The sequence below is a fragment of the Tupaia chinensis genome, unplaced genomic scaffold, assembly GCF_000334495.1.
Source record: "Tupaia chinensis unplaced genomic scaffold, TupChi_1.0 Scaffold000443_1, whole genome shotgun sequence".
NCBI lineage: Eukaryota > Metazoa > Chordata > Mammalia > Scandentia > Tupaiidae > Tupaia > Tupaia belangeri.
Window position 1 is genome coordinate 1610437 of NW_006159948.1, and position 8647 is coordinate 1619083.

Here is an 8647-nt window from a genome sequence, read left to right on the forward strand (position 1 = left end):
ACAATTTGTTGGCCTATTTCTTTAACCTTTCTGCTACTTTTCCCTTTTCCCCCTTTTGGAATTCCCTAGTTCTCTTGACGGTACCCTATAAATCACTCATACTTTTCCCATTTTTTTTCCATTCTTTTATCTTTCTGTCTTCTGACTGATCATTTTTTTTCTTTCTTTCCTCTTTTGTTTTGAGAGGTATTTTTGCTATAGTATACATGCACTCTCCAGAGAGACAGAGAGAAAGAAAATCACCTGTGGGGAGATGGCCGGGCTGCTATCCCTTCTCCTCTAATCTTCCCTTGGGATTTTGGGCACACATACACATGCACCTTGCATGCGTTTCAAGCTGCCAGGTACAGGACTTGAACCACTGTTGTCTATGTGGGAATCCAGCACCTTAACCACTATACAATGACTGATCATTTCACTTTTATTTAAAAAGGTTTTTGCTATAGGGTGTGTGCACTAACCAGACAGACAGAGAGGGACAGAGAGACAGAAAGCGAGAAATCACCCCCCCAGGGGGGATGGCCATGCCGCAATCCCCTCTTCTCCATTCTCCTCTTGGGACCTTGGCCACACACGCACACGCGCTCAGTGTGAGTTTAAGCCACCGGGTCCGGGACTCGAACCGCGGTTGACTACGTGGGAGTCCAGTGACATAGCCATTACGCTAACTGCTGGTCCCATGACTGATCATTTCAAATGACCATGATTAAGATCATGTTTCTTTCTTTATATTTATTGAATCTATTATTGAAGCTCTCCAATGCATTTTTTTTTGTTTGTTTAGTCATTATATTTTTCAGTTCCAAAATTTCTGTATAGTTCTATTTTATGTTTCCTCTCTTTGTAAACTACTCATTTTGTTCTTGTATCTTTTTTTTTTTAATTCACTACATTGTTGAATTGTGTTCTCTCATAACTTGCTGAGATCTGTTAGAAAATGTTTTGGAATTTTTGTCAGGCAATTTGTTCTCTGTTTTTTGGGGATTGGTCATTGAAGTTTACTGTGTTTCTTTGGTGGTGTAATGTTTCCCTGGTTGTTTGTGACACTGACACATATGTGTAAGTGTGGGAAGATATGGAGAAATAGTAACATCTTCCAGACCTTGTGAACTGGCTTTGTGACAGAGAGACCTTCACGTACATTATGGAGTGTACTGTTGTTTTGGGTGCTAAATACAAGGTTATGCAGTGGCTCTGGATCAGGGAAGAATTGTGGTGACTTGTTGGCTCAGATAGCTATGGTTCATGAAATTAGCAACTATGTGGTTCTTGATGGTGAGAGTTGTATGTGGTCTGTGGTGGCTGTAAGGGATTTTGGAGTTTCCAGTGGCACCTCCAGGTCCAGTATGGAGAGACAGGGGCTACCAATAGTGAGGCCAGGGCCAGCAGTGTGCATGTACTTGGCTATAAGGGCTGGTTGCAGATGTTTGTGTGGTGAAAAGACCTGCTGTGGCCACATGCATGGTAGTGAGGACAGGGACCAGAGGCACTTGCTGGGGCTAGCTTCAGGCGTACGTGTAGTGATGGGATTGGTGGTATGTGAACCCATGGCTACAGGGGCAAGTGTGAGTGGCATGCATACAGCCAGCTACAGGGTCAAGCTGGAAAAAACGTGGCGGGTGGGGCTGTGGCAGAGATCAGGCTTGCTACATGACTGTGCACTAATGTGGGGGCTAGAGCTGGTGAGGAGTAACTGCATGGATGCAGGGGCTGGATGCAGGTACACATGCAATGGTAGGATTTAGTGATAGGCTGAGAACCTGCTGCATGTGTGTTTGTAGCTATGGGGACTGGACTAATGTTATGTATGCACATACCCTCAGAAGACAACTTTGAGTGCCCTCATGGCAGCAGGGCCTGGCAGCAGGAGTTGGGGTCAGATTCCTGCATACTTACAACTACTTACAACTGAGGGAAAAACTATGCGTGCATGAATGGTTGTGGTAGTTTAGGACAATGGAAAGACCTGGGCTGCTTGCAGGTGTGGCTGTCTGCAGTAGATCCCGTAGCCAGAGTCCCTACAGTGGTGCCTACAGAGGTAGCTCCAAGGTGGGGATGATGGGAGGTGGCTCAGGCATCTGGAATCTGTGCAGGTGTAAACTGCAAGGCTCTTGGTAGCAAAGGCTGCAGGTGGTCCACAAAGGCTGTGCTGGCTGTCCTTTTCTCAGTGGTGAAAGCTGCCGGGTCCCCTGTGGAGCAGGCCCCTGTTGATCACAGTGGGTCCTTTATAGTGGCTCAGGCTGACAGCCCTCATCTTTCTTTATTTCTTTCTGTTTCAAATGTCAGCTACACCAGTCTCCCCAGTGATCTAGGACGGTCTTACAGGCAATTCCTAGAGTGGCTTCTTACAGGCAATTTCTAGAGTGGCTGGAGAAGCTCATTGTTTGCACTGTTCTGTATTTCCCTGTGATGAGAACTCACTGCTGGGGAGTTCTCTCTTGTGTTGAGCTGTGCAAACCTGGGGGTGGAACAATGTAGGAACAATGAAAATGTTCTTCCTTTTTTTCACTCAGTTATTCTCTGATTTTTTTGTTCTACTCTGTCACTGAAGCTTCTTAAATGAACTCTTGAGTTCTCTCGTAACTTTTATTTGTAGAGAGCACATTATTAATTATTGTGGTAGGTGAAGGATGAAATTCTACTCTACATCTTGCTGATGTTACTCATATGAATTTTTTTTTTTTTTTGGAGAGGTTTTTGCTATAGGGCGCATGCACTCCCCAGACAGACAGAGAGAGACAGAGAGACAGAAAGCGAGAAATTACCCTCCAGGGGAGATGGCCACACCGCAATCCCTTCTCCTCCATTCTCCTCTTGGGATCTTGGGCATGCAGGCACACGCGCCTGGTGTGAGTTTTAAGCCACCGGGTCCGGGACGTGAACCACGGTCGACTATGTGGGAGTCCAGTGAAATAGCCATTACGCTAACTGCTGGTCCCTCCTATGAAATATTTTTTACCTCTGTGTGCTTGTCTATCATTTCATAAAACAGATCTTTTTTCTAAAAATATTTTGGCTATGAAAAACAGCAAGAAGGGAAATGTTACTTGATTAGTTTCAAGATCACTATAGAAAATGTTGATACATAAGTTGGTAGCTTGAATTGGATAACGTTAAAAGCTAAATTATGAGTCCCCAAAGTTTTCCATGTCTAATTCCCTTGAATGCATTATCTCATGTGGCAAAAAAGGGCTCTGACTAACGTGATTAGGTTAAAGTCTTGGGGACATTATCCAGGTGGTCCAATGTAATCACAAGAGTCATAAGAGAGAGGCAGGGAGGTTGGACTTAATAGATGTGACAGTAGAAGTAACAGATTGGAGTGATGCAAACAAGTAGCCTCAGGTCAAAGAACACAAATGTATCCTGGAAGGTGAAAAAGGAAAGGAAAACGATTCTGCCCCAGCACCTCCAGAAGGAACCAGCCTTACTGACACCTGAATTTCAGATGTCTGACCTGAAACTGTAAGATGATAAATTTGTGTTGTTTTAAGCCATCTAGTTTGTGGTAATTGATAGTACTTGGAAACAATAATAAATAAGTAGAAATAGTGCAGTGGTTATTGGTAGAAATTATTTAGGTATTAGTTCTTAGTGACATTTCCCAAGGTCTGGATGTAAATCTTAATTTCATATAGAGAAAACCAGATGCAGTTTTTCAGTATGAAGTACTACATAACAAAAATTATTTTATATGTCAGTTTGTAAATTAACTGAAAAGAAGTCACACTTTAAGGGCCCTAGTATCTGATTATCAGGTGATAGTAACTGAATGATTATGGTTAGGAGGATTTTAGATCAGGGGTCTAACAGAAGATCATTTTTGGGGATATATTACCATGGAGGTCATCTTTCTATGCTTTCTCTAGCAATTCTTCAATGTTGCCCTCTACTGGCTATTTCACTATCTTTAATTTTCCTAGATGCCTACAGAGCTTTTCCAACTGGAGGACTTCAGCCAGGAATGACAGATGTGACAGAGGCATTAGCACTCCGCCTCACACTGAACTAGGCAGGATTTGGTGGGATCTTGGGTATCAGAGCTCCTGGAATGACTACCTCCTCTCCATGAGCCTCATCAGATCACTCCACTATATCGTAAAGATGTATAATTCATAGCAAAGTATGGGTATGGGAACACTATTCTCTGGCACTCTTTCTCACAGTGTCTTCCATGGATGCCCTAAGCCAACATGGTGATATTAGGTGATGAGTCCAATAGGCAATTGTTAACTCATGCTGATTAAATCTACCTTCCTAACAATTTTTAAATTCACTCACTTTCAAAGGCTACCACCTTGCTGCAGGCTCATGTCATCTTTTGCCTAAGTTAATGATGGGTTTTGTGGTAATAGTATTGATTATCAATCCAATGACCATTCTTCTCTTCCTCTTTTTCTGTTGCAAGAAATTTGGCTCAGTTCTGGACACCAAGACCTGAAGGAAATTTTTGGAAGGCAAATGTGAAACATATTTCCCACCAGGAAATGAAAAGAGTTGTGTGAGAAGAAGCCCTCTTTAACCCTTTCTAATTTCTTTCTGTTGATATGTAAAAGTGTGAAGTTTGTGCAGTGTTCTTTAACCATGATGGGGTTATGTCCCTGTTGTAAGCAGTTAAAAAAGGAACTATTTCATTGTGCATACTGCTGTCAACTCTGCTTTTGAAATTTGTACATAGTATATTTCTTGCCCTTTTATAGAAAACCAAAGAGCAATATTTTTTCCCTATCATTTTTTAATGTCAGGCTTTTTTAATGAAAAATAATATGACAGAAGAAATCACATTATTTATTAAACAAAAAATTTTAAGATTGTTATTAAAAGAAAAAAGGGTCATGAACTTGATCGAAACCAATAAACATTCATCAAGAATTAGTACTGTCACTTCATATCCAAAAGATATTTACTCTTTTTTAAACTGCCATATCACATGAAACTATTTTCTTGGGGAAATTTGCAAATGAAGACATTTTAACTGCAGTTGGTTTACAGGGCTGCTGCTTTCTGCCTGGGGTGCCCTACAGTCACACTCTCCCTTGGGTTGGGTGTCACTGGAGAGGCCACAGACATAAGAAGTTGAGTTGGCAATACACTTAATTTGATATGGAGGGATAGATATGTGTGGTTTGTAGCCATTTTGTACATAATTAAGCTGTTTCTAGCCTTTGTCATGTGAGAATGTCTTCCAGGAATTCTTTTATTAAACACTCTTGTCAATTTGCTGAAAATATGTGAAATGAAGGTGCAGGACCAGAGGTCACATCTTAGTATGGATTTGTCCCATGGCATTCGGCATAGGAGTAGGGTAAACATTTGAAATGATGGAGTCAGTACCAGTCTCTGAAAAAACAAATTATAGAAGTTTGTCAAGCTGTTCAATTGTAAAAGTAATAGTTTTTTTCCCTTGAATTTTGTGCCTGTTGTTTTTATTGTGATTTCTTTTTAACATTTTAACAAATATTTACTTTGCACTTAATTTTAAGTTTGTTATATTATATTCTTTTTTTCATAAAAAGAGTTCTTAACATTTCATAATCTTCAGGCTTACAAAGCCCTGAGTCTTCCTTTGTTAAAGCTATTATCAGAATAGAGTTTTCTGAATAAGTTCCAATGTAGAATTAAGGTAGCTATTAATGTTGTTCTTGAATGACTTGTTGATAATAATGTGTTTGCTTAAAATTTTCTTTTGTCAGAAACTTCCGTAGAATTTCTAGAGAAAATTCAGGCTGTTTCCTATGAACAGGGCTTACATTTTTAAAAAGATGACATATTTTAATTTTTATTCATCATTTCTGCTCAGATACAGAGCCATGGAAGACAAAGTTAACATTTTCTTTTGTTTTCTAAAATTATGTTTTTAAAAAGGTTTTTCCCTTGGCTCATGTGCACTCACTGGAGAGAGAGACAGAGACAATGAGAGAAAAAGTGGAAATCACTCCCCAGGGGACATGGCCATGCTGCAATCCTTTCTCCTTTAGTCTAATCCTAGGATTTTGAGTACCCATGCACATATATCCAGTGTGATTTTCAAGCCGCTGGTCTGGGACTTGAACTGTAGTCAGCCACGTGGGAGTCCAGCAATGTAACTGCTATTCTGTCTACTGGCCTCTAAAATGAATATTTTAGATTAGGAAGGTGGGTGGGAGAAGAACTTAAAGAACTTAAACAGAGTATAATTAAACTTTGACATTATTAATTCAACTTTTCCTTTTCCATTACATAATGCTATTTTTAAATTTAATTTTCTTTTTTCCTAAATATTACCTTTTCTTGATTTTTTTTATTATGAAGCAGAGAAATGTAATGACAGTAAAAATACAGTGCAAATCATTCTACAGATGTGCTGTTGAATAGCTTCATATTTGTAGAGTGAAGCTAATTTTAATTCTCTAGCCTTATTTAGTAACTTGTCATATGAAGTGTTTGAGTTTTAAATGCTGAATCACCACAAGCAAGTATACAGCTTTGTTCACGAGGCAGGTTGGTGAGACGGCACTGTAGGTGTTTTCAGAAATGCCTCTGCTATAATTAACCAATTAGTGGTTAGAACACTGGCATAGTTTTGTGTTTTTCCAAGTGTTTCACCTTGCTCCTGAACTCAAGTTATGACCTCTAACTGCTGATAGAGGGAGTAAAATTATCTCTGGGTTTTAAAATGTGGAGGGGAGAAGAACTTACTTAAACTTACTTTTAGCTCGAGATGTTCCTATTTCTGTCCTCTTTTCTGTATTTTCTATATGTTCTCTCTAAGCACCATTGTGGGGAATCTTAATATGAGTATCTAAGAATCATTTATTAGGCCATGTGTGACATAAAGTAATTGTGGCCAATCTCATCCTTCTTTAATGCATATTTGAGCACTTAATTTCTTTTTTCCTATGTCTTCCATGAAAGAAAGAGGGAGAGACAGATTTAGAGCCAGTACTTCCAATGGGCTCTTCACACCAGGATCCACTCCCAACTCCAGGTAGTCCAGATCACACATACGCATGCCCAGCATGTAGGGAGGTCTTGGCCTGTAAATCTGAGCCCCTCCTGTGAGACTCCAGCATCACAGAGGATGGTTCCTTGGACACTAAATTTCTGTTCAGATCACAGTGATGCTCTTGCTTCTCTTGGATGGTGATTCTGAAAGTGAAATAATACTGGTGTGATATTTGCTTGGCCCTTCCTGATATCATACGGTTCAATTAGATCTGGTTGTAATAGATCTAATGGGGAAGAATTGTGTATTTTAGGCTAATATTTCCCATTAATCTTTCTATTTTTATATTGTTAGTAGTTTCAATACTAACTTCCGTAAGCATATAGGAATAATAAATCATAACTGACAATTCAATACTAGCGTTAATCCACAAACTCCATTTTAAAAGTTGTAAGATTAGGACCAGCAGTTGGCATAATGTCTATGTTGCTGGACTCCCACATAGTTGACTGCAGATTGAGTTCTGGACCCGTTGGCTTAGACTCATGCCGGGTGCGTGTGTGTGTGTGCATGCCCAATATCCCAAGAGGAGAATGGAGGAGAGGTGATTGTGGCATGACCATCCTCCCTGGGAAGTAATTTCTCACTTTCTGTCTCTGTCTTTCTCTTTCTTTCTGGCGAGTGCACGTGCCCTATAGCAAAAACCTCTCAAAAATTTTTAAAAAGTTATAAGATTATTGATTCAAGCAAAGGTCTAGAAATATTATAATATTGTAGATATAGTTCTTGTGGGGACTATAATTAAGATGACATTTTTTGGGACCAGCAGATAGAGCAGGTTATGTCGCTGGACTCCCAGATGGCCAACTGCAGTTTGAGTCCTGGACCTGGGGACTTGAAAATCATGCTGGCAATTGCTAAGACATGGAACCAACTCAAATGTTCACAAACAGATGAATGGACTGAAAAAGTGTTGCGCATATACTCTATGGAATACTATTCAGCCATAAAAAACAACAAGACGCTGATATTTGATAGAAAGTGGTTGAATATGGAAAATTTATTGCAGAGCGAAGCAAGCCAGGCTGTGAAAGAAAGATTTTGTATGTATCCACTTAATATATACTGACTATGCACATTCTATGGTAGAGATTTAAATATTGGAGGGCATAAAAACAGTGAAAATAGTTATGGATGCTGAAGACAGTGTGGAATGAGTGGGGTGGGGGAGAAGGGAAGAGTATAGAGAATGAAAGTAGGAGAAAAAAATAGGCATGGCATTTGTGGGACTCAGAAATGGTTTATTATCTATTGATGATAACATGTATAGTATTCTCAAATGGACTGGTTTGAGAGTAATGTTGGGAAAATTCTCTTTACAAGCCAAATGATGTTTATCAGTTGAGTATTAAAAAAATTGAGAAGAATAAAAAAAAAAATCTGAAAAAAGCTATTTGCTGCTACTGATGTGGATAGTAATGTCTTTGTCTTGATTGATATGCATGGTAATAGTGCTGGAAAAAGAAATGTTATACACTGTAAAGATATATGTTATTAAATGTAATATAAAAAATAAATTTAAAAAGAAATTATGCGGGACACATGTGCAGGTGTGCCCCAAATCCCAAGGAGATGCTGGAGGAGAAGGGACTGTGGCATGGCCACCCCCCCCCTCCGGGGGTGATTTCTCATTTGCTGTCTCTCTCTGTCTCTTTGGCGAAT